Source organism: Lissotriton helveticus, chromosome 1_1 (assembly GCF_964261635.1).
Source record: "Lissotriton helveticus chromosome 1_1, aLisHel1.1, whole genome shotgun sequence".
NCBI classification, from domain to species: Eukaryota; Metazoa; Chordata; class Amphibia; order Caudata; family Salamandridae; genus Lissotriton; species Lissotriton helveticus.
In genome coordinates this window covers 360,754,435-360,781,641 of record NC_136057.1, presented here as the reverse complement: position 1 = coordinate 360,781,641, position 27,207 = coordinate 360,754,435, and the positions used below count along the sequence as shown (strand labels likewise).

At 44.7% G+C, this 27,207-nt stretch overlaps 1 protein-coding gene across 2 annotated transcripts in view; it reads left to right on the top strand.

Moving 5' to 3' along the window:
- Positions 1 to 261: 261 nt before the first annotated feature.
- LOC144808584 (adenosine deaminase 2-like) overlaps positions 262 to 27,207 on the top strand; it is a 468,380-nt gene continuing 441,434 nt past the window's right edge. For both annotated transcript variants that reach the window (XM_078673647.1, XM_078673645.1), the window contains exons 1-2: positions 262 to 369; positions 9,455 to 9,682. The gene's annotated coding sequence lies outside the window, so the exon portion shown is untranslated. The remainder of the gene's footprint in view (positions 370 to 9,454; positions 9,683 to 27,207) is intronic.

Below are 27,207 nucleotides of genomic sequence, written 5' to 3'. Positions count from 1 at the left end.
TAGACTGTCATATGTTGAAAGATTTCTTGCCAACTCCCTCACAAGATTCTCAAGGCTGTCAGCTGAGAACTCAGCTGACAGCGTATTATAATTCTCATTTTTTCTCTGTGCAATTGCTCTATGCCCCAAGCTCTCTGGTACCACTGGCCATTGCCTAGGGCAGCAAGACTCCAGCGTCATGAATGCATGTGCTGGTATTGCTCAGCCTGAGCCAAATAGTGGGTGTTATATAGATGCAGACAGTATGGCTATTGCGGATGGGGAAAACAAGACATCTAAGCTGATTCTCCATCTGGCAGCAGCATTTCAGGGTAACGGTGGTCATTACCGTCAGCTACAGAGTGCAGCAGAGCAACAAAGCAGCAGGCGGTAAGCTCTGATATTTAATGTCTGCCAGTCCAGATGTGTTCAGGGAAATAATGTCCAGTTCTGGACCGGGAAACAAAAAGCAGTTCTGACATAGATGCTTAAACCAGGCCCGATCCTTCAATCTCCGTGCACAATCTTTCTCTTTCGATCCATCCATTCTCGCTCGCACCTCTCTTCTTCCTCTATGATCGCATTCTCTCTTCCTCCCTCTCCCTTCCTATCTCTTTCCTAAAGCCTCCCTATGCCTGCTGCAATTAACCTCGAGACAGAGACTTTTTAAGGCATGGGCAAAGATGGTCCTGGCCCAGGGCTCCAGCCTCTCAGGGGGCCCCTGATGGAGCCAGCTCTGTTCTGCAGAGAGCATTGCACTAATGCCCTTGAATAATTCTTAAGCAGATTGTTTTAAATACCATTTTCCTTTAAAAATTTTTACTGTGGGTCATGTTTGTCAGTGTGTTTATTTCATGTAACATCCACAACAAAATTGACTTTTAGATTACAACAGAACCTCACATATGAGAAATGGATGTTACAGAGATTCTTTGCAGTATATTAGCGAGCTGCTGCTGTGTTGTAATATTAAAACCACGTCACAGTCCCTGCATATTAGATGTAAACACATTTATAATTTGGAGGGGTGTGCCTGTGCAGTGTCAGTGACCTGGCCAAAGAGGGAATGAAAGAGCTGAAATTGGATCATAAATTCAAAGCTATTCGAACGGGGGCCCCCAAAATATTTTTAGACCAGGACCCCAAAATCCTTAAGATGTCCCTGCCTTGAGAAAATGGAGAAAGTGAGATAGGCATGAGGAACTGCTCTAGGCATTCAAAAGTAACCTCCAAAGGCTGCAACACACCAGGAAAATGGGCAGTACATCATTCATGACTGTCATTGCCGCTCCCTAGCTTAAAAGTTGTGGTAGGGCTTTATCAGCTCCTCCCCCTCACCTATACATTGGTTTCTGTCTCTTTCCAATGCCATCTTAGGTTGGTCACTTCTTTTTTTCGGCATCCCAACCCTTGTAACCTGTACATTCTGGTTACCTATCTAGAATTCTAGGTAAAGGCCAGAGAGTAAAAGAGAATCCTCCTCTGACATCTTCCCTACTTAGGTCTATGACTGCCTTGAAGAGCCTTAGGCTAGATCCTCTGCTCAACAGTATTTACATTGCTCCCTTTGTCTCTCCCTCTGCTACTCATCAACTTCTTCATTCTAACCATACTTATTTTACATGATTTCCAGCCCTGGATGGACACCATAGGCCCTCACAAATGGGATCTATAGACTTCCTTGAGTTGCAGCATCACTGCTCCTGGGTAGACATAATTGACCCTTTTAAGAGTGCAGTTTGCTTAGGTTTTGGCTTCATTGATCTTCAGTGAGCCCATAGTTCAGTCTCAGGAAGTGCCCGTCTGCTCCTGTAGCGCTATGTTTCATGCAGACCTTCTGCAATGTTCTTTCAAAAACAAAATCCCAAAGTGGGAATTAATTTTAGAAAAAACAACTAGTGTCCCAGATTCCCTGGGAGTTTTCTTCCAGGATGGAAGGTGGAATGGAAATGTGCTTTTCTGTTCGGGACCACTGGACTTTTCTTGGCAGTCCAGAGAAGGATAAAAATTACATCAGAACATTTACCCTAAATAGGGCAGATGAACTCAGGTACTTACCCCCGATGAAGCGATGTTAATCTAGCCATCTGAGTAAGGTTTCTACCAGCAGAAAACATTTGTTGGAAACACAACTGTTTACCCGACTCTAAATAGAGCAGGCAAACTGTCAGTTTTGGGGACATGGTACTCTGCTCCATTTGTGATGGATTACCATATTCTCCAAATTACCGCCGTTGTCTAGGTAGGGTGACTAACCGTCCGTAAATTTCACGGACCTTCCGTGATTTGAATCTCGAGTCCGTTGTCCGTGACGATCCCTTTTACGGATGCCTTTTGTCTGTAATTTTGGGCATTGGGGAACATCACTGTTCCCTTGCGAGAAGCCTCAGCTCCCTGATGAGGCCACCTCGCACTCCTCTGAGCACAAGAGCAGCCCCACCCCGCCCATTGTCATTCTGTCTGTGGCTGATTGCCACATGCAGAATGACAATTGGCCAGCCTGTGCTCTTACTATATGTGGTGGGCCTCCTCCTGCCTAGGTCTAGGGCAGGACATTCAGTCAGGTGGAAGAAATGAACAAAAACGCCCATGCTGCTAGGTGAGAATCCAGTTCATGAAAAGAAGCTGGTGAAAGAAGTTAAAAAAACGGTTTTTCACTGTCTCATCATTTTAAAACTGACGCATTTTCAACAAAGCCAATAGTTCTGGCTTGCAGCTGTAACACTACTTGTTGTGTTATATATATGGATGCAATGACAGAAGCAGCAAATTACCAGTTGGGTGGCACACTATGCTAAGCACAGATTTTTAGCTTAGGTGTTTTAAGCCATGCCCTTAATTACATCGAACATCCCCTTTGGAGAGACCCTTCATTTTTTATCCCACTTAAAGCCCTGGAAACACCACCATGTCACAGTGGCACTGTGCATCATGCATGACTCATGACTTCTACTTTTTCGGATTACCTATGTTTAGGGGCATAGTGAGTCCTCCCCCGCACCACCCCTTACTTTACGAACTACAGCAGGGGGGAAGTCCTTGATGGGCCTCTTCAGTCTGCAACTCAGCAGACAAAGGCTAAGCTCATAATTAATGTGAAAATGTGTGTAAATGAAGGGATGGCTGGATGGATAAGTGAAAGGGTGAATGGATGGATAATGAGAGAAAGGATGGACGGATGAGTGAGTGAAAGGATGGATGAGAGAAAAGGTAAATAGATGGATGCATGGGTGGAAGGGTAAATGGACATGTAAAAGGATGGGTGAATGAGTGAAACGATGGATGGATGAGTGAAAGGGTGGATAACAGCGAGTGAATGGGTGGATGGATGAGCGAACTGATGGATGGATTGATGAAATGATAAGTGAAAGCGTGAATGGATGGATAGATGAGTAAAGGGGTGGATGTAAGGCTGAAGTGAAAGGGAGGGTGGATGGACAGAAGGGTGGATATATGAGTGAAGGAGTGAAAGGGTAGATGGATGAGAGAAAGGATGGATGGATGAGTGAAGGAGTGAAAGGGTGGATGTTTGAGAGAAAGGATGGATGAGTGATAGGCTCAATAGATGGATTCATGAATGAATGAGAAGGATGGGTGGAAGGATGGATGGCTAAATGAAAGCGGAATGGAGAGAGAAAGGGTGGATGGATGACTGAAAGGGTGAATGGGTGGAAGGATGAGTGACTGGGTGGATGCATGAGCAAGTGAAAGGATGGTTGGATGGGTGAAAGGATATATGGCTAGATGGATGATTGAATGGATGGATGAGTGGAAGATTGGATGGATGAGCGTACAGATAGATAAGGTGAAAGGATGAATGGCGGGATGGGTGAGTGAAAGGGTGGATGGAGGGATGGAAGGCTAAATGATGGATAGGTTTGCAAATGGTTGAATATTGATATAGATGAGCACACCGATGGAAGACAGAATGAATGGTGAAAGACTGAATGATGGATAAAAGAAAGAATGATTACACCTTGTAACCCCATTATCTTAAGTACATTTCTTATAGATTGTCTTTCACATTTATATGAGTGATTGTCTCTATATAATATGTGTGTGATGTAACGCACTCCAACACCCTGTCCCACTTACTTGGGATGAGGAGCACTAAAAAAGAAATTAAATACAGGTTAGAGAGAGGGTATATGTAAAGAGGAGGGTAACCATTGGAGGGTGGTAGCAAAGCCGAAATGGCCGGACCGTGCATCAGGCATTTCCCTGGGAGTCGAGAAGGGAATGGGCGGTTGTTTTACCACAAAAAGACCCGCACATTTGCTCAAAGCTGCGTGCACACTGCGAAACAATGAGTGCACAATTGTCTCAACCTAATATATATACTTCTTTTCACTTGTACTTAAGTGGTTGTCTATTTACTTACTTATATACTATTGCACAACCTCTTCTGATATGTCTGTAAAACTTACCTTTTGTTCTGAATTTTGACATCCTGTCCTCAATTTTTGTCCTGAATTTTGACCCTTTGTCCTGAATTTTTACACTCACAGTCCTGAAATTGCACCTTTTCCAGTTGTTAACCCTATGTCTAGAGGAGAGAATAAGTATTGGAAAAATTCAGGTAGAGTAGCCCAGTTTGCTCATTACAAGATTCATGATTAGTAAAGCACATAGCTGTCAGAAAGGAAGGTGCATGTGGACTTTTCTAATATTGAATAGTTGCAATATAGCTGTGGCAACACTGGAAGGAATGTAGCTACCTCTTGGGATTAAGCAAACCTCCTAGGTTCATGATAGATGAGGAAAGTGTCCGAGTATCTGGAGAAAATAACAAGCGAGAAGATGGTCCTGTTGAACCTACAAGGCAAGAAAATTGATAAATTCAGTATTAGAGGATTTGGCATTAGAGAACAGAACACCGTATTGTGTCAGATAGCCCTGAGCTAGTCTGAGATTTGAATTTGGAGGACAGAAGATAAAATTTGTGTATCATTACCATGTCAGTGCTATCAGAACATAAACAGGGGGTCACATGGGGTGGTCAGAAGGGTCTGTGATCTCTACAACCATCACAACTCAGCTGGATGCTGCTTTGCCACTCAGAAGAGGACTCAATGATGAAGCATTTTCCCTTTGTGTTTGGCAATCCTTTTAAGTAACATAACTTATATATAACATAGAAACACAAATCACTAAACATCAAATAGGGCATCGATATGGGACATTATTACAGCTCTAGCCAGAGGAAGTAGTATCTTAGAACTGAAACCGCCTTGAGGCTTTCATCTACACAGTCACTCATACATTCATCTGTGTGCTGAATCTCTCATCATCCATGTTCTGAATCCAACATCTTTGCACTCAGCACCTATTCATCCACGAATTGACTTATTCCTGCATTAACCCTCTTGTTCGTTCAAAATATTACCCAACCAATGAAGAAGAGCTTTAATTTTATCAGCCATACCAAGTTGCTTAGCTGCTTGTTTGTGAGGGGTGTGAGAGTGCCTCTAATGGAATTTTACATCAAATCTTTGAGAATTGTGAGAGTGCAGTCATTGGCTTTGGCTGCTAGACTGTCAGGAATGTGAGAATGCTGCCAATAGTGTGACGGTAGTTTGTGCGGGGGTATGAGTGCTATCAGTGGTGAGGAGAGCTAGTCTATGAGGGGGTTCAGGTGGTAGTGTGATACTGTTAGGGGGAGTGTGATTTGAGAATGCAGTCCATGCTACTGCTCTGAGGTGGATAAATGTAGACAACAGAGTGTGAGTACTAGTCGAGGACAGGGCCGGACTGGCCATAGCGGGCACCGGGCAATCCCCTGTGCGCCGCACGGGTGGGAGCCGGTTTTGGGCCCCTCGGGGCCGTTTTTGTTACAGGGCCGTTTTTGCTGCTTGTCTGCTTTTTTTGTTACAGGGCCGTTTTTGCAAAATCGGCCCTGTACCAAAATCGGCCAAAAACCGGCCCCAGCAAAGAGCTCGGCGGAACCTCCACCCTCCCCCCCCCACCTCCCCAAGTGGGGAGGGGGGGGGGGCCGGCTGAGCACTTGTCAGGGCTGGTTGTGGTTGTGGTCGAGGAGAGGTGGGAGTGTGCGTTTAGTAGTGAGTGACCACTGGCTGAGCAGTGAGGCAACTGGGATCTGAGTAAATAAGAATGCTTCTGGTAGCATGTGACTAATACTCTTTGAGGGGTGTGTCAGCGCTTCCAGTAAAACCTTGCTAGTAAGTAATGAGGGGTGTAAGAGGGCGGTTGGTAATAAGGGTGTTTTATTTCTTCACCATAAGGGTTTCAAACACTCCCCTCTTGTTTTTATTGAGGGCATGGCTGAAGGCAGGTTCTGTATTTATTTTATGATGTGTAAGCCGTATTCTTGAAGCAACACTACAGCAATGGGTTGTAAGCGGAGTCCACTGTATGCAGAGTCCATTAAAGAGAAAGTCATTATTCTTTAGTCACATACTGCGTTCTTTGGAGAAATGATGGGAATCTGACTATTTGGAACTGCTGTTTGGTTTCTTAAATTTTAACAAATTTAGAAGCTTTTACAAAATAAAAGGTTCAACTCTTGTAACCAGTGAATTGTGAATTTTCAAGTCAGGGAAAAAGCGTTGACAGTTATGGGTTGGAATTCACAGGTGCTCATGAACTGAGAAAGATATCCATTACTATGACTTACAGAGGAAAAAATAGAAATCAGTTTTAAAAAATGCCCACCAATTGCAGTACTGTGCAATTTCTAAATATATGCTACAGTACAATACATCTTTTTCAGTAATGGTCTTACCTGACTGATTTTGAGGCAGTCAGGCATAATTCCTGTTTTCAGGGAGCTACTTATAATCTCCAACCAGCGTGGGGCTAGAGAGAGTTTGAGATTTTTCGCCAGTTGAGCGGGGAGAGGGTCCTCAATGTGTGATGAAGGCCTGAATCTTGTAGTCAGTTCCATAATTTCAGTTTCAGTGACGGGTTCGAATGTTATCCAGTTGTTTGTGGAATGCCTGAGTGGGTTCATGACTTCTTTATAGAGTAGCGGGCCTTCATTGGGAGGACGTAGGTGATCCTTAAGTGAGAGCTCAATCTTTGATATGTTTCCATTGAAGAAATTGGCAAATTTGTTACAAAGGTCTTTGGAGGCAGGAATAGCAAAAGGCGAACGTTTGGATGTTTGTTGTTTGATGATATTCAAGAGTTCTTTGGGGCGATTTTCAGCATTATTGAGTGTATCAATTTTTCCTTTATGATGTGCTTTTTAAAGTTCCTACGTTCCTTTTTGAGTTGCTCAAGGTGGATTATTGAAGGGTTATTGTGCCAAAGTCTTTCTGCAGCTCTTAGTTGTCTTCTTTCCAGATATAGCTCAGTGTTGAACTACAATCTTGATGGAAGGGTCTTGTTTTTTTTCCGTTTCAGGGGGGCTAATGGGTCCAGCAAGGCGGTCAGAACCACATTGTACTTTGAGGTGAGTTCTGTTGTGGACCTGTCGCCTGCGGTGGAGGGGCGGAGTGTCTTCAGCCCTTCCTCTATTTCTTCGAGGGGGTTCTGTCTCAGGTTTCTCGTCCAGTGAAAGTGAACATTTGTGCTAGGCGGTCGATGTGTCGTATGATTGATATGAAAGAGAATGAGATGATGGTCTGACCAGTCAACAGGGAGGGTACGGTCTACGGTGATTGCATCTTCGCGAGCAATGATGGCATCCAGAATTGAGCCTTTGTTGTGTGTTTGTTCGGTGCAGTGTTGCGTCAAATTGTTTTTGTGGAGGAGCTCATTTAAAGTTTGTATCAGAGGGTTGTGTACCTCGTTCCAGTGAAGGTTTAAGTCTCCTAGAATTATGTAGTTCGCATCTGATAGTGAGCAGTGTGTGATCAGTTCTGCCAGATGTTCTCCAAATGCGGGAGTGTTGCCTGGTGGATGATAGAGGAGGTGACAGTGAAACATTTTGTTGTCTGAAGTCTTAATGGTGGCGGTTAGGTATTCCAATGTATTGTATTGGAGGGAGTCAGTATGTGTTATAGAGATGATCTCAACTTACCAATAGAGGGCTGGAGATTCCCACTCTCATTGGACATTCACTTTAAACCAGGCTATAAATCCACACCTACCCACCAAGCACAGTAATAGGGATAGCCACCTACACAGTCAACAATACGATATCCTGTTTCCTGCAATTTCTGGTGAATTGTGATTTTTTGTTTTACTATTACGCTCACATGGATAGTGTTTTTTCGTCCTTATATTGAAGTTTTATTTCATTTCCTCATCATTTTCATGTAATTGGCATATTTAATTTACTTTTACATCCCTAGTAAATGGTACTATGTGTACTCAGGGCCTGTAAATTAAATACTATCAGTGGGCTGCAACTCTCACTGTGCCACCCACTAAAGTAGCACAGTAAAACATGTCTCAGGGCTGCCACTGCAGCCTGTAGTGCAGTTTTAAATTACCATTTCGACCTGGCAAAATAAACCTTTTTCCAGGCCTAAACCTTCCTTTGTAATACTTATAAGTCACCCCTAAGCTCTAAAGGCTCATGGGGCAGAGTGCATAGTATTTACAAAGTATGACCTGTGTATTTACGTTTTTTCTGGTTTAACAGTAAAATACCTTAAAGCTATTTTTCACTGTAGCAAGGTTCTCCCCCATAGAATAACACTGGGTTACCTTATTGCACTTAAAAAGTGATACCTTCAGTTTGGGAGCAGGTAGGGAAGTACTTCTTTCACTCAAATCAAATTCCAATCAAATCTTCTTTATTCGACTGGCATACAGCCATAAAAGTATGAGACAAAAACAATGAAGCAACATAATCATTCCTAAAACTACTCATACATATACAGATATAATGATTCAAAACAGCCTGTGTATAACATCTAAAAAGGCCTACTTAAAGTGCAATGTGCTTTATGACACTAAAACAGTGCATTAATCAGACTTTTACCCTTACAAATTAAAAACCTGTCTTATAAGTTTAAAAATACAACAGCTTAGCCAATGTGCATTGAGTCTCTAGAGCGTACAGAAGCCCTTACAAATAGGCTTACATAAAACATAACATGTTTCATTATCGCGTAGTTGGTTCAGAAAGACTAATGACTGAGTACAGTGAGTTAAATTTCTAGACTTAATAAACGGCATTAAAAGAATTTTAGCATATTTCTGATGAAAACTACAGAAGAAAGTAAAATGAAGCATTTACTGTTTAAAAATATTATCACTTGGGCGAAGAAACAATTCTAAATTGTGCTGAAAACCTAAAGGAAAGCAAAGTAGGTATTTCATTGCGTCTGTCCAAAATCGGAGCAATAAAGAGCATGCCTACCTTCCTCTCCCAGTATACTTATTTGAATTGTGTTTTAAATCCTCTTTAAGGGTAAAGTCGAATTGTACGTTACTATTCTGAAAATGCCAATTATAAGCAAGTTGTTCGTTTTCGGCCATAACCAAATGTGCCTTTTTGTTAGTGTCCATGGTCACATGACTGATAATGTCTATCCTGTGGTGTGATGTGTATTCCTTCCAGACAGGGAGCTTAAGGCTCTTGGGTGTGAGGCCAACCGCCTGATTTCCAGCCAATGCCAAGTTTCTGTGCGGACCAACACTTCACTCCAACAGCAACTGGCCACGTCTCTGGCCAACGCAAAGCTCTAGTGGCAACCAGCTCTTCATTTTGAGAACGGGCTCCTTGCGGCTCTCACCAACGCAAAGCTCCAGCTGCGGCTCCTCGTGTGGACTTGGACTCTGTGAAAAGGTAATCCCTTTACCAAGAGAAACCTGGTCCCTGTATCCGACCTGCACTCAATTGAGGTCAGCCTGAATTTGTGATTTTGACCTGGTCCAGTGTGACCAGAGAACTGTGAGTGTCACTTACTTTGTGTTTATTGCCACTAATTTCATCTGAAACCTTTCAGAATCTACAACCACGGTTCCCCTGATTTGATTTTTGTCATTTTAACTATAACTCACATCCTCACCATGCACTGCTTATGACTCCCATATTACAACACTAATGACTTGTTCTATAACATCATTGATAGCATCACTGATGAGAACTGTAATGACATCATTGATGACAACACTGTGCATGGCTGAGGCGCAAGTTATAGCTATTTGAAATAATTATAACTGGTGATTTTAAGTGTTGGATATATTTGTGTGTGTGGATGTATGTAGGGTATATTCGCTTGTATACATTAAATAAACAACCATTTGCAATGGAATTGGTCTCGCCTTTGGGACCTTATATGTATTTACATATGCAGCACATTAACCTGGGTGCTGAAACATCTACTGTTCTTTAACATGGAGGGAAAGTAAGCACCAAACTGCGTGACACGCCAGGTATGGGAACACATAGAGAGAAATATTGCCTTTCAGCTGGAAATGCTATAGTCCAAAGCTCTATTTTTAATATAAAATCAGGGCCTTCGGCATTTATCGTTGGCTTGTCGCCATACCAACTCACTGCATGCTTTCCCAGAAGGCAAACATTTGCATACTGTCATAACATTTAAAATATGTATAACAGTACAGTTAGCAAAACCACATTCTTCTCTTAAGTGGGCCTAGCAGGGATTTCTATGGTGCAAATTATGTACTTCCAAGGGTTTGTGAGAAAGGTTAATTATCATCAATATCCTTGCTTTCTATTGCAATCTGTAAGATTACATGTATTAAAATACCTTTTTACAGGTGTTACCATATTCAGGCTCATTAAAATTCTGTGGCAGGGGCGCACCAAATTATGTGGGTGGTATGATGAAATCCTGCAGCAAGAAAAGCCAAATTATGCGGCACAAAGAGACATTTTTGCTAGTATTCATAATCTTCTCATTTTTACACATGCTAATATTGTCTGGGCTAAGATGTCACCTCATTAGTATAATTTTACCAACCAAATACAGAAATAAGCAACTGAAATACAACTAGTTAACCCTTGCAAAGAAGGACCTTCCATAGCATGACAGCATATGTCCCATAATGTTTAAAAACTTTTGATCTGCTTGAGCTAGAAATAACGTTTTGGTTCATATCTGCAGATTATGCAGCAGATAATGGATTTTGGGAAAAATGTAGCAAATCCTTAATTGTGCTGAAAAAAAACCCAAGGCCACAGACTTGCATAATTCTAGTGGCCATGATCATAGTGTAGTAATAACGTATACTTTGAGGCCTAATATATGTTTCTTACAGTAAATGTCATGCCTACAGACTTCTTTGTGACTTTTTATAATACCAGATCAGATTTGTGGTGTCTAACAGAAGGCATCCTTGGCTTCTCATTATAGTCAAATCAGGTCTGCTGTAATGAGGATAATCTTTCCAACAAGGACAAAAAGCATAATATACAGCCTCTGTCCAACCAAAATCTGTAGTTCAGGAAATCAACATATAGAAGGCCAAAGCTCCTCTTCATCAGTGCTTCTTAAAGTGTTTTTTCTGTTGATTACATAAGATCTGCGACACATGCGCTGTCAAGCAAACCCTAAATACGGGCAAAACTGAATATCAAATTATTACAAATCACAAAAAATAAAGATTAAACAGAGAGAAAAAGCATGAGTACAGTCACAAAGCTCTGTGGTGCGGTTACTCCCCGGATAGACATGCATTTTCTTTAGATTCAGTTTTTTACATACTTTTAAACAATCAGACCACACAGAACAGTAAGCTGTTTTAATGTCAGGGAAAGAAAATCAATGACGATAAAACATTTACAGTGAACAAAGATCTCTGGTTCATATACTCAATTACCCAAGCACGTTATATGCATGTTATGTTGAATGACAGCTACTTCTATAAAGTGATAACTATTTCCCTATACTATTCCACACAGAATATATCAAAACAGACCCCACGTACTATAGGAAAGCAGCTATATGCAAAATAGCCAGAACAAGAAAGGGTTACCAAGCCAGACTGAGTAAAGAACTCAGCACACGTAACCTATAAAGGAGCAGATCTCTTGGGACGTTGAACAGATATAATTTAAGACCAAACTGTTATTTACATCTTTGAATCATTTGTTCGTTTTCATATAAAGGAAAATAATCAAAAATGCTAACCATGTGAAATGAGGGCCTAGTGTGGTATGACACCACATGTAAAGAACACAAACGTTTTTAAAGTGTGTTAAAATTAAACATGACTTTCTAAATAAACTGCAACCACAACAGCTGTTTTCCATGATGGGATGTTACAAAATAGCTAGCAAATGTCAATGTAGTTACAATGGGAAGGAAGACATACAAAACCTGTTATATTACAAATCTGTCCCAAGCGGTGGATGAAACAAACCTATTTGCCAAGGAAACACCAAGGCTAGTACTGGGCAGGAAGGTAAATGTAACCGCGGCGAAAGAATGCTTGGCCCTTACCTTATAAGGACAGGCAGTAACCCGATTACTGGCAAAATCCTTCCCCGTAGCAATGTAACTCTTAAAGCTGGCAGAAATTAAAACATAAAAGGAGGAATAGCCGTAGCCTTCCCTTTCAAAACAACCCGGCGATCTTCTCATCATTGTAATGCTCTGCAAACGGCACAGAATATTGAAATAACTTTTGGCACTACGAGATGTGCATTGTGTTTGAAACGCATTGTGTTTCACCGATGGGATCACGTTTCATGGTGCGGGTCAGTGGCCGTTAGGCCAGCGAGTGACACTGAAGTGGAGGTGGTGTCCTGTCAGGTTTGTGTAACCTCTGCCCTTCAGCTACCTTTGGGCTTCCTTTCTTACTATCTGCGATGCCAACATTAGCACTGCCTCCTCCAAAGAACTCGTTCTAAACCCCCGCCCCTCTCTTTCTCCGATAGGAGTGTCTTAATCCAGTTTTCAGTGGAATAAACAGACCAGATGAGCGGCTCCCTGAGCAAACTCTACGGCAATGTTCTGTCCTCCATATAGTAATTTTTCTAGATGGAGCTATTGTTCACTTTCAATTAACTGCGGCTAGGTTGCACCCCTGCACCAGCAGCACTGGCTGTGCAGCTCCGCTGACACACCTCGGCATCCTCTGAGTTCATGCCGTAGAGGGTCTTCGATCTGTGATGAGGAAACATAAAAAAAGCTCATACTTGCCTCCCGCCCTCAGTCCGACCCCGGGCGCTGCTGAAAAGGCTGCAGCTGTGGGTGTTCAGGCGCAGCCGCTTCTCTTCCTGCTCTGCTGGGCAGCTGCCTGGATCCTGGTAAACACCTTCCTCTCAGGATCATCTGTATTGCAGCTGCTGGACGACGCAAGCGTAACATAGCCGTCTGGACTGGAAAGTGCGAGACTCGGCCAGCCAATCCTAGGAGAAAACAAGCATTAAAAAATTCAATAGGACTCGTAATACACTAGACCAATTGCATTATAAACAAAAGTGCGTGCGGCCAAGGAAGCATGATCGCGAGTGGTGGGGTGGTTGTGGGCAAAGAAGTTACGGACTGCGGGGGGGGGGGGGGGGGGGGGGGGGGACAGGGGAACAAAAGAGTTTGTAAAGTAAAGGGGCTGATAGCCACGGAAGGAGAAAAATGACGACATGGCCATCAGGACGAGGGACAAACAAGCTGAAAACAAATCAGAATGCAGCATTTCCGTTTTAAGCCAAACAAAAACATGGACGGAAAGTGGGCGGAGCTTCCCCCACTATACTGTATACTGCATGCCTCGCAAAGCGAACAGCGCGTTGCGCTGCAACGCTATGCAAGACCTAAAAAGGGTTAAGAGGTGGCAAGCAGCGCTCAACAAATCCATTTTACATTACAAGTAATGGTTACCTACTTACATGCAAAATAAAGGAAAGCAGATGTAAAGGAATGCAATGTAAAGATACTGCTGATGCAATTACATGATAAAATGGCATTCCTGTTTTAAAAACCATGGTGAAATGTCTCCCGATGTAACTGACTGTGAAGTAACGATTCACCTTAAGCTAAAGACTTTGCTGTGCCTGAATTGCTAGGGGGATGTTTTGGCCACCTCCGTGGTAGTCAGGGAGAACATTGCATCCATGCAACATTGTTTGGATAGCTGCTGTCTCTTGTGCTGACATATTTGTTTTAATATTTACAGATTATGTTGTTTCCTAAATCATTCTCTCTCCACTCCCATATAAGTTTAGGGCTCATTCTCCAAACACAAAAACTCATGTGTTCTGCAGAGGAAAGACAAAACCTGTCCTACTCACTGGTGCTGCATACATCACAGTATTTATTTATTTGGTTTATTTACTAACAGTTGTATATGGCGTAAGCATGACTCAGTTGGTGATAGAGTGCTTTATGTAGGATCTAATCTGACAGGACCTGGCATGATCTGACAGGACCTCATGGTCTTCTACTGGGATGTAAGGCTTCTCAGTTGTCTTTGGTTGGCCAGCGCTTCCCTGCTGTGAGGTAAAGTATGTTAAGTAGGTATTAGGTGTTCCAACATCTGATGTGGGCGATGGTTCCCCAGCGCTGTGTACCTAATGGAAGAGATGCTTTCCTGGTATGTGGCACAGAGGGTGTGTGTCTATGGTGGTAGATTCCAACAGGGGTATTACGCAAGCAGTTAGAAATTGAGTTTCTGGTTGGCAGAAGTATGCACCCTGTTGAAGCAGGAACCATAATCCTAGCCAAGGTAAGCAAGATACATACTAAAAAAGAACCTGTACTACCTTCTGGTAGTTTGGCACAGATCAGCCAGGCTAAACTTAAGAGGCAATGTGTAAAGTATTTGTGCAACACAACACACAGTAACACAAAGAAAACACCACAAAAAAGACTTCACACTGGGTTACAAAAATGGACAATAAGAGTGTAAATAAATGAAGACCAAAATGACAACAATCTAATAGTAGAAAGCAAGATATTAATTTTTAAAGAATAAAAGTGTTTCTAGCACTTAGAAGCAGTACACACCTATGGGGGTTATCTGGTCACACTGGAATCGGACAAAATCAGCAGTTCAGGCCGACCTCACATGCCACTGTCCAACTCACCTGAATGCCTGGTACAATGGAAACTGAGATAGTCCGTCCTCTCATCTCAGGACTATCCCTCCATGCTGACTGAAAAACAGCCATGGACGGTTAGGCATAAGGTAAAAGAGATAAAAAAAGGAATATAGGAAGGGATCCTCCTGATGTGATGCGACTCACTCATGGTGGATTTTCAAGATGGGAAACATCATTTACCCAGTATAGGAAACAATGCATGCCATTACAACGTGTTAAATTACGACTGCGTTGTTACATCGCATGCCATTACAACGCAAGCCGTTACAATGACTTGCTGTAGGGGGCAGAAGCTGTTGGACTCCCTACTGTTGAATGGAGTTGGAATAGTAAATTATACTATTCCAACATCCAGCGCCCCCCTACAGCAAGTCGTTGTAATGAATTGCATTGTAATGGTATGCAATGTAACAACATGGTCGTTGTAATGACCGCGTTGTAATGGCCTGCATTCTAAAGGCATGCATTATAACGTGGCATATTTGTTCATGTGAGGCTTTACAAGGCAGGTCACAGGCAATAGAAAACTAAATGTAAGCAATAAACGTACCTAAAATAAAAACAAAGCACAAAAGGGATAAATATCTAGTACCAGCACCCACATGTCTCTATGTATTACACAATCCAGCTTAATCACAAGAAGACATCAGAGGTATATGCTCATCAATATCGTGACAATGCTTCATAGTCCATTTAGGACTCCCATTAATCCATAGGAGTTGATCCAAAACTCTATTCCTAATAATAGCATAAAAAGCAAACACTCAGTATATCATGCCATAGTCTTGGAGTATAACAAGGACAAACAAAAAGGGTAAATAACATGGCACAGTCTCGAAACTTAAGAGCATGTAAGGAGTTCCTGGGGGAATTGCAGTAATAAGGGACAAAAAAAGGGTTTTGTCTCTCATATAGGAAGTCAATGGAAGTGAGCAAACCCTCAAAGCTAAGGTACAGTGCACAGACCAGGAAAGGGTAGGGAAAAATACCATAAAAACAACAGGATGCATTTTCCGCCTTACACAAGTAGAGGGGTGGCTGTGACTCTAACCAAAGGGAAGAACACGTTTCCGCAAGCCGCCAGGACGAATTTCTTCAGTGATCCTTCAAAGATACAGGAAATAGGGAAATAAAGCCAAGCATTTGGTGAACGGAGGACGCACTCTATATGGGAAGTGCCTCCCTCACCCGAATAATGGGGCATATTACCAAGCAATAGCGATAATTATCGCTATTGCTTGGTTAGAGAGAAAATTTTACCGCTGAGCTGCGGTGATTTTTATCGCAGATAAACCTTGGTATTACCAAGGTTTATCGCAAATGCGATAAAAAACGGCCGCAATGCATGAATATCGCTGAAAAGTCAGCTATATTCATGCATTACCGAGCTAATAGCCATGTTATCCACCTCCCATTGGATAACATGGCTAAGAACTGCTCATGGCAGGTGTTAGCTTTTGGAGATATTCGCGCTTAGCGCGAATATCTCCAAAAGTTGGTAATATGAGATAGCGATGTTAGCGACTGTTTCCAGTCGCTATCATCTTGGCACGCCCACTTTGCATGTCATTAGTGATAAATATCACTGACATGCAAAGTGGGGCCCAAAATGGTCGCTATCTCCTACTAGGTGTCGCTAACTGGTGTTAGCGACAGCTAGGTAATAGGGAGATAATTTTATCTCCGCTTTCTTGGTTTTTTAAAGCCAAAAAAGCGGAGATAAACCCCCTTGATAATATGCCCCAATGTGCCCTCAGTCAAGTGATGGTCGCGTTATCAATCCAAGCACTGTTGTGTCTCCAGCCGATGACTGTTGTTCCCTTATCATGTGACAGCTGTGCTGCCATTCACTGCACTGCCGCTCTAGTCTTTTTTTTTTTAATGATAGTTTTGTATATAGCAATCTTACAATATACATCAATAGTCCACACCAGTCATGACACTAATAATTGACACTGTTAAACAACAACAGGTCAGTGCTTAAGTCAAGTTCGCATGAACAGCTCTACATTTCTCTATAGTGGGGAGGCGATATTTTATTACATCAACATAGTCCTATTTCACATTCAGTTACTGAACATCATCAACTCAGGGGATCTCACACAGGTGCTCATGGGAGCGATCGGGTGGAGCGATCCCTCCTGTTTCACTACTGGCGGGGAGGCTAGGCCCGTTGTTGTCATCCGTTGCCATATTGCAGAACCAAGCTAGCACTGGCTCCCAAATGTCCTTGAGCCTGGAAGTGGTAGGCATTCATTCCCAAAACAACGATAGTTGGGTATGACAGAACGAGATATCCTTTAGCCAGCTTTTGACTGACGGGCTGTAGCTGATCCCCAATGCATGGCTACTCTACGTTTTGCCAGCAGTAGTGGCATGGTGAGTAGACGGCTGGAATCCGCTGGTGCATCTTTTACATATGAGGAAAAATGTCTCGGGTCCAGAGATCTTGGGGATAACGAGTAACCACTCGCACCAACTGTGGTGAACTACTTTTTACTCGTCCATCTACATGCACTACATGTACCAGAGTGCTAAGGGGCGACCCGGAGGAGAGGCTAGCGGTGTGCGATCGATCTTGGTTGTACTTAAACGGCTCCCGTGAGCCTTGAGCTGACGAGCTCTTGGAGACGCACCCGCGCGCCGGAGAGGCATCATAGCCTGTGACGGTTACTTGGCGTCCTTCTCATCCACCCCAAACACTGCTCTGCTGACGAGGGAAACTGTCCCGAAACCCGGGCCATGTCTCGGGTCCAGAGATCTTGGGGATAACGAGTAACCACTCGCACCAACTGTGGTGAACTACTTTTTACTCGTCCATCTACATGCACTACATGTACCAGAGTGCTAAGGGGCGACCCGGAGGAGAGGCTAGCGGTGTGCGATCCATCTTGGTTGTACTTAAACGGCTCCCGTGAGCCTTGAGCTGACGAGCTCTTGGAGATGCACCTGCGCGCCGGAGAGGCATCAGGGCCTGTGACGGTTACTTGGCGGCCTTCTCATCCACCCCAAACACTGCTCTGCTGACGAGGGAAACTGTCCCGAAACCCGGGCCATGTCTCGGGTCCAGAGATCTTGGGGATAACGAGTAACCACTCGCACCAACTGTGGTGAACTACTTTTTACTCGTCCATCTACATGCACTACATGTACCAGAGTGCTAAGGGGTGACGCGGAGGAGAGGCTAGCGGTGTGCGATCCATCTTGGTTGTACTTAAACGGCTCCCGTGAGCCTTGAGCTGACGAGCTCTTGGAGACGCACCTGCGCGCCGGAGAGGCATCAGGGCCTGTGACGGTTACTTGGCGGCCTTCTCATCCACCCCAAACACTGCTCTACTGACGAGGGAAACTGTCCCGAAACCCGGGCCATGTCTCGGGTCCAGAGATCTTGGGGATAACGAGTAACCACTCGCACCAACTGTGGTGAACTACTTTTTACTCGTCCATCTACATGCACTACATGTACCAGAGTGCTAAGGGGCGACCCGGAGGAGAGGCTAGCGGTGTGCGATCCATCTTGGTTGTACTTAAACGGCTTACGTGAGCCTTGAGCTGACGAGCTCTTGGAGACGCACTTGCGCGCCGGAGAGGCATCAGGGCCTGTGACGGTTACTTGGCGGCCTTCTCATCCACCCCAAACACTGCTCTGCTGACGAGGGAAACTGTCCCAAAACCCGGGCCATGTCTCGGGTCCAGAGATCTTGGAGATAACGAGTAACCACTCGCACCAACTGTGGTGAACTACTTTTTACTCGTCCACCTACATGCACTACATGTACCAGAATGCTAAGGGGCGACCCGGAGGAGAGGCTAGCGGTGTGCGATCCATCTTGGTTCATCTTTTACATATCTCAGTATGGCTAATAGGGGTGTAGGCTCAACTGATATTTCCAGAATTTCCCCAGTGGTGATTAAAATAGCAACCCAATATTTCGCTGTAGGTGTACTTTACCAATCCAAGTGCGGGTGAAGTCCTACATCTCCAGCAACTAGTGTCAGATCTAATCCCCTTCCGGTGCAACTGTGTAGGGGTACGATAGAAGGGGTGCAAAAATTTGAAGTGCATCAATCTTGACTTGTATTTGGGAGACAACATGCGCAATTGACTGCAACAGTACTTCCATTGCTCCTCTGTTAAGACTTAGCTCTTCATTCCAGTCGGCTAACATTTTGGGTGTGATCACCAGGTGTATGTTTTGCGTGGTGTTGTATAGACGTGTAATGAGTTTACGCTGTGAAGAGCATGTTAGCATTTGTTCAAGAGCGAGTAATGTAGGTGGAGGTTCTGTAAAGGACACATGCCACTGCTTGCATGCTGCTCTTAAGCGATGATACAAGAAAAGTTCTGTGAATTTTGGTTTCGCTCCCTTTTCCTCGGCCGGAGGAGATCAGAAGTTTCCTGCAGGGTATAGATCAGCAAATGTGTTGAGGTCAAGCTTTTTTGTTAGAGCCACCCCGCCCTTGTCACCTAAAGGAAGGAGGTGTGGGTGAAAGGCCAACTGCATAGATGGGGCGTACAGATTCTGTTTTTAAGCCCTCCCAGCTCCAACTTAATGACTCAACTGTGTCCACCTCTCCCCAGGGGCACTTGTGTGGTTCATACACTGCTACAGAGAGGGGAGTTGGGGCAACTCTGTCCATCTCCACTGCCACTTTGGGCTGGAATGGCACAGAGTGAATCCAATAGTGCCGAAAGTGGGCTTAGAGTTGGAGGGCTCGGGCTCCCAATCCGCCCTGCGTCAGCAGAAGAGTTAGTAATTTCCATGAAAATTGAGCTTGTTTACCTTCCCATACCAGGAAAATCATCAAGGAACGTAAGGCTTTAAAGAAACTGCCGCTCTAGCCTTCATTGAAGATTGTGAGTTTTCCCTAAGCGGCTGTACGGTAAAGCAAAGGAGGTAGCACCTTCACCCGGGGGCTCACGAGAATCCAAAACACATGGTGAGCTCCACAGACATTTTGATGCAGGTTTCTCCGTGCTATTGAGGGGATGCATTAATCTTCCCACACTGCTGTGACAGCGATGCATGGTTCTGATGCGTCAGGTTCTGGAGGCAATGCATTGGTTCCGAGTAGGATGTGCTGATTCTATTCCCCGAGCAGGATTAATGCGTCGGTTCTGCTCCAAGCAGACTGGAGAGGTGTCGATTTCTCTGGTTCAAGTATATTGGTCCACTTCCATTGAACCAGGCGCACAAGAAGGGGTAGAGACTTTGATAGCTTTCAGTCTAAAGCAACAGGAGGCAAGCCAACAAGCCCTGGGAAATCACTTTTGTTGCAGGGTAGAGTACAGCTCTCCCTAAGCAGGATCAGGGAGCAGGAGGGCAGCACAGCAGAAAAGCAGGTCCTCCAGATCAGCAGTCCAGCAGAGTGTCAGTCCTTGTAGCAGTAAGCAGTTTTTCTGACAGAGGTTAATCACAAGTCCAGAAGTGTCTGATTTGGGGGTCAGAAACCTAGTACTTATACCCTGTTGTGCCTTTGAAGTGGGGGTGACTTTAAAAAGGGTCTTTGACATGCACAGAAGCCCTTTCTTCCCAGCCTTGGCTTCAGATTAACTGTAGGGGTAATCAGCCCTTTGTGTGGGGCAGGACACATCCTATTCAGCTGTAAGTGCCAGCTCCTCCCTCCCATCCTGCCCAGGATCAACCAACAGAATGCAGATGGGCATTTAGAAACACCTAATCTTCCTCTGTTTGTGGCAGTCTAGAGGGAATGCACAAAGTGAAGCTGTCAACCTCTGCAGATGTCTATTAGGGACAGGCTACAGACACACAGTGCTATAAGAGCAGAGAAATGCCCACTTTCCAAACGTGGTATTTCTCAAACAGTAATATTAAATCCAACTTTTCCAGTAAAGAGGACTTATCATTACCATTTCAAAGATATAAAACAAGATACAACTTATCCTTTCTACTCAGCATAAAATCCTTTCTAATCAGCATAAAAGAGTATTAAGGAATTCCTAATGTTAGCCTATGAGCGGAGTATACCTCACAGTAGCAAAAGAAGAATTTGGGTGCTTTTCACTACCAGAACAAGCAAAACTTAAAAGTACATGCCCTACCTTTTATTTACACAGTACCCTGCCTTTTAGGCTACTTAGGGTCTACCTTAGGGGTGACATATGTGTAGTAAAAGGGGTGTTTAGGGCTTGGAAAAGGGTTTTAAATGCCAATTTGAAGTGGCTGTAAAAGAGGGTCTGCAGTGGCAGGCCTGAGGAATGTTTAAAGAGCTACTTGTGTGGGTGGCAAAATCATTGCTGCATGCCCACTAGTAACATTTAATTTACAGGCCCTGGGTATATTGTATACCACTTTACAAGGGACTAACACGTAAATGAAATATGCCAATTGTGAATACACCAATGTTACCATGTTTAAGGGAGCAGCGAATGTACTTTAGCACTGGTCAGCAGTGGTAAAGTGCTAAGAGACCTAAGACCAACAAGAAAAATCAGCAAAAAGAGGAGGTAGGGATGAATACCACCCTAAGGAAGACGGGTCTAACATGTGTCCCCAACAGCTGAAAGTGAGGAGAGTTACCCAGCCTCTTGGGAGTTCTCATCACTAATGCGGAAACGCCTGAATAGACCATCAACATTGGCATTAGTCTACCTCTAGTCTGTGTTCCACCCTAAAGTCCATTCCATGTACAGAAGTGGACCACCTCAACAGTTGGATTCTCACCCCTCATTAGCATCAGCCACCTGAGGGGCCTTTGTTCAGTCTGAATCAGGAAGTGAGTCGCAAACAGGTTTCGCCCCCACTTCTTCAGTGTCCAGACCACAGCAAACACTTCTCTCCAATAGCACTCCACCTTTGTACCCTGGAAAGTCCCTTCTTGGAGATAAAGGCTATAGGTTAGTCTGGAGCCTCTTCATTAAGTTGTGAAAGTACTACCCCTATACCATGCTCTGAGGCATCTGGCTGTACAAAAAAATTCCCATGAAAAGTCAGGGGCCTTATGCACAGGGGCTATGCACAAGGCCTCCTTTAGGGAGTCAAAAGCTTTTTGGCATGCATCTATCCAAATCACATTTCTGAGCTGCTTCTTAAAAGTCTACTTTGTCAAGGGGGCAACATCCCTTGATATACCTCCTACAGTACCCAGTGAGGCCTAAGAATGCTCTGACCTGAGTCTGGGGTTTGGAGGCTCCCAGGCCATGATAGTCTCTATCTTGGCCTGGAGGGGCTGCACCTTACCCCTGCCCACCAGGTATCCTAAGTACACCACAGACCTCTGCCCTATTTTGCACTTACTTACCTTGATAGTCAGGCTTGCCTGTCGCAGTGCCTGAACCACTTCCTGGAGGTGAAAAAGGTGGTCCTTCACTGTCAGCAAAAAGAGGAGGTAAGCAGAAAAATATTTTGGGGAAGACCACCCTAAATATGACCGGTCTAAAACAAGCCTCTGCAGGGCAGGGGGGCCCAACCTGTCAGGGGCCCCTAACCCTTTAGGGGGTCCCGAGCCCAATGTCAATGAAAATCTGCGAGAGATGGAGACTAAGAGGACTTGCTTCACATTTTGTGGGCCCCATCATTACGAAACTAGGTGTCAAAGCTTCCTGATCAAGCCAGGACAGGTGGTAGGATTGTCTTAAGAGAGGATCACTGAGGACAGTAACATAGCTGATGCAGTGTAGCATATTACAATGAGGGTCATGTTAAACTAAAAAACTGGACCACGAAGATATTACTATTGATAGGCATCAGCATCAATGAATATTTTGGACAGTGACAGCATGAAAATGTTATTTTGTTTGACAAAATAAATTAATATGGCAGAGCCCTCTAAATAAGGATCATTTCAGAGCTAAATATTGCAATACATGGAGCGGCTGATGATGGCCCTGAGAAAAATCATTGCTGGGAGACGCTGTGAGAGTCAGTGTGTGAGGGAAGAATGCAATAGAGGTTGCACTGTGACAGCAGGTGGTGTAAGAGGAAAGAAAGTGTCCAAGATGTCACTATGATTGATGAGCTAGATGGAGCCACTACAATGAGCTGTAGCACAATTGGCTGTTGACAAAATTCTTATCCAAGAAGAACAGTCAGGCTTACCCCAGGGGCAATGCCTAAAGCTTTTGTGCAATACACTCATACAAAAGTGGCGCACTAGGCACACCACAAAAGATACTCCACATAGGTTATATAAAAATATACTTTGTATTATTTAAAAAAACATATTAGATCACAATCACATATATCACTGTGCCACTAGGCATGACATCACAGGGATTACACAAACCACTTTGCCAATCGGGAACCTGTCATAAACATCACGGCTAGGGGGACCAGTAACTACTGGTAGTGTTACACTTAGCATGAAACATTATGCATAGACATCATCAGCAGTGCACTATAGTAGCGTGCACACATTAGAAAATCACCATCACTGTGAATATCCTTGCAATATGTAAAATTACATCAGGGCATAACACATATAAACTATCAGCTGCGCACCTGTAGCAGGTGGTGCATACAATTACTATCACTGAAGGGCCTATGGTGCAGTTTCCGCACACTCCTCTTGCCCGTTATCTGGTAATATTCCTCCACAGTGTGGAGCACAGGAGCCTCCGGGCCTCTCTTACGGGAAATGCGGTAATTACCGCTCCTGACCGGGACTTCCAACACCCTCCTGTTTTCCAGTGGGGAACTGGGGGCCTCTGTCGAGTTTTCTCCTTTATGCCCTCAAGAAGTGAGGGGCAACTGCCCACGACAGGGGGCGCAGCTAGCAATAACACAGGAGAGAGGCCCGGCCACTACTTTAGGCCAACTGTGCCAGCCGTGCCCTCTCTCCCCATATGCCAGCAATCTGCAGGTTTCTCCATAGCAGGACGCAAAAGCCTGTAGCATTATCCTCGCTGACTCTGGCACACTGCCGCCCTCCCCTTTCCCATGGGGCTGTCATGTAGTTCTTATAAACCTAGATAACATCTGCCCGTTTGGACAGCACACATTGCTGGCTTGATGGCTAGACTGATTCCAGACACCCCCAAAGGATATGTTGGCCTGTATGCCAGCTAGCCCGCAGTACCACATGAAACTCCTCTTACCAAGGATAGAATAGTTCTTGGCAACTATCGAACATGACAACCCTGAACCCTCAGGACCGTGGAAACCGTCTACTACTTTTCGCACAGTCACTCTTGCTCACTTAGTCTAAGAGAGATACACAGAATAAACGGTATGGACGTTTTTCAATAAGTATTTATTGAACAGTCGTTATTCTAATGTAAAATAGGTTTGCTGAAACAAACATTAGACAGTAACAGATATAAATGATTAGAAGCACGAGGAAAGTAAAAGGATGGTAGATTTTGCTATAACCATTAATACAGGCAAGTATATAAAATACATGACAGTAAAAATGCGTACTGCTACGATACTACCCTAACTAGATGTACCTAAGTGTACCTAGCATGTATGTAGGTGTTAAGCCAAGAATCCCTCTAGGATAAAGTCAACCCCCATTACCTGAAGTGAGAAACTGTGGGACCCCGTCCTGGTCCAGGTTGGACACCCCGCTAGGGATGTCAGATCACTGTGAGCTGGAGTATCTGCATGCAGGGGCTTCAGCGTCTTGCGTCAGTGTGTCGGCTTGGAAGTCCTGATCTCCTCTGAATATCTAAGCAAGATGTGATGTTTATATACCTGAGGTTATCCCCAGGGGTTCTACCTTGCTGTGCCAGTATCGGACTTAGGATGACGTCGTGAATGAACCTTGTATATAGTTATTATGCAGGAGATGGTAGTCCTGCTGAGTTGTCAAGAATCCAAGGATCCTCGTGCATAATGTATGAGGCTGTTGTCCAGGGAAAACCCCACGTTCTGTAAGCAGTGCTATAACTAGGTAAAGGGTCAGACCTAGCAGCCCGTTATGTATGTAATGTAGGGACGAATATAGGTGAAAGGTTTTGATGTTACCCAAGCCTATATTGGAGTACCAATGTGGAATATAACAGGCGGTTGCACTGGGCCTCTGAGACGCCTTGGGCAGCACCACGCCCCCTGTGGCTGAACTCTGAGCGAAGTCTCTGCCGGTCCCACTTTGGGTTGCGAAATCCCTCCGGCAGCCACCAATGACTTGACATCTTCGCTGGCTTCTGGGGGTGTGGCTAGGCAACACCGGAAACTCCAGTTGGCAACGCCGGTCGTTCAGCCATGTTGTAGGTTCCCCTGCGCTGGTTTCGCTGACAACCAGCCGCGCTGGGAGGGGCAGCTCTTTCCTCCTCTAGTTCTGCACCTCCTGGCTAGGTCACCGCTCTCGTGAGGCTTCAAGGAGCACGCCCTACCAAGGTGCCTCTCTCCTCACAGGTAGTTTTCCCATGCGCTGCTCAGCGCCCAAGTTAGATTACAGGAAAGAGCGTTCTCCAGACCCTGTGTAGTGATCCACACGCGCTTTGCTACAACAGGCTGAGAAAACACACTCTGTGTCAAAAAATCACACAGGGCAAGCCACAAAGCCCTGAGAGGCCACTGGGGCAGAGAACAGGACAGATGCAGGCCAGCACGCAGGGTCAGCTAGCAGAGTGGCAGTCTCTTCAGCCACCCAGCAGGCAGCAGGTAGTCCCAGACGGCGGTTCCTACTGGCACACAGCAGTCCTCTCGCAGTCCATGCAGTGTCTACTCTATCATTATGGGGTCACAGCCCCTATACATATAGTACTAATGTCTTTGTTCTGGAGGCAGACCAGGCCGATTCAGGTGGAAGGAAAGACTCCTCCAGCAACTCTAAATTCAGCCAATGTCTGAGTCACCCAGGAAAGGCAGGACACACCTCAACCCCCTCTGTGACGGGCTGGAGCGAATGCACATCTCCTCTCCCCTGTCAGTCAGAACCAGAAGGTCAATACACATCCAGGCAGGGCACAAAGACACAAGAGCGCTCAGAAATGCCCACTTCTAAAAGTAGCATTTCTAAAAAAGTAATAATAAATCTGCTTCCATCAATAAGCAAAATGTATCACTACTATTCCAAACATACCAAACATGGCCACGATACCCTTCTCATGTTAGGAATTACCACTGAAGCACATATCAGGGAATCACCTATGAGAGGGCAGCCTTACAGTAGTGAGAAACCAAACAGGCTGTTTGTCCCTACCAGGATATGCCACACAGTTAAGGCATATGTCCTACCTTTTACCTACGCAGCACCCTGCCCACAGGGCTAGCTAGGGCCTACCTAAGGGTTACTTACATGCAGTAAAAGGGGAGTTGAAGCTGTGGCAACCACTTATATGCCACATCAGGGTGGCAGTAAACTGTGAACGCAGAGGCCTGAGACAGGTTTGAAAGGCTACTCCAGTGGGTGGCGCAAACAGCGCTGCAAGCCCACCAGTAGCATTTAATTTACAGGCCCTGGGTATATGGGATACCACTGTACAAGGGACTTACAGGTAAATTAAATATGCCAAACAGGTCTAGACCAATCTAACCAAGTTTGCATGAGTGAGCACAGGCACTTTAGCACTGATAAAGTGCTCAGAGTCGTAAAACCACCCCATAACAGGTCAGAAACAATTCACAAATACAGGACGAAGGCAAAACGTTCTGGGATGACCCTGCAAAAAGGGCTAAGTCCAACAGATTGCTATCTTTGGAGATCACCCAAAGCCATTTAAGGCAGCCATCCTGTCAATGATTCTATAGACCTGTGGATTGGTCATGTTGGACTTGTCGGCGGCTTTTGACACCGTCCCCCACGAGGATCTCCTTCTAAGACTCTATGAGATCGGCCTGAGGGGGACGGTGCTCAACTGGTTTTGTTCCTTTCTAACCAACCGCCGTCAAACGGTCTGGGTCCCCCCAGGATCTGCCGAGATGTCGCCTCTGGGAGTCGGAGTTCCTCAGGGCTCTGTGCTGAGCCCAACTCTATTTAACATCTTTATGACCCCTTTGGCGACATTGGTGGAGTCCTATGGGGCCCAGATCGTATCCTACGCCGATGACACCCAGCTTCTCTTTTCCTGCCGGAAGGGTGAAGATTTCGATGGAGATTGTATCCGTGAGTGCCTTGGGGCTGTTTTTAATTGGTTCCAGCTAAACAGCCTCAAGTGCAACTCAGACAAATCGGAGATACTTTTTTTCGGAAGCTCATTTGATCCGGATTGGCATGGGTGGTGGCCTGCTGATATGTTCCCGCCAGCTCATTCTTCCCAGTCAGCCAAGAATCTGGGAATTAAAATTGATAATGGACTGACGCTCAAGTCCCAGGTAATGACTCTTACAGGGACTTGTTTTGGCATTCTTAGGATGCTCCGGAAGTTTTTCCCGTTACTTTCGGAGGAACAT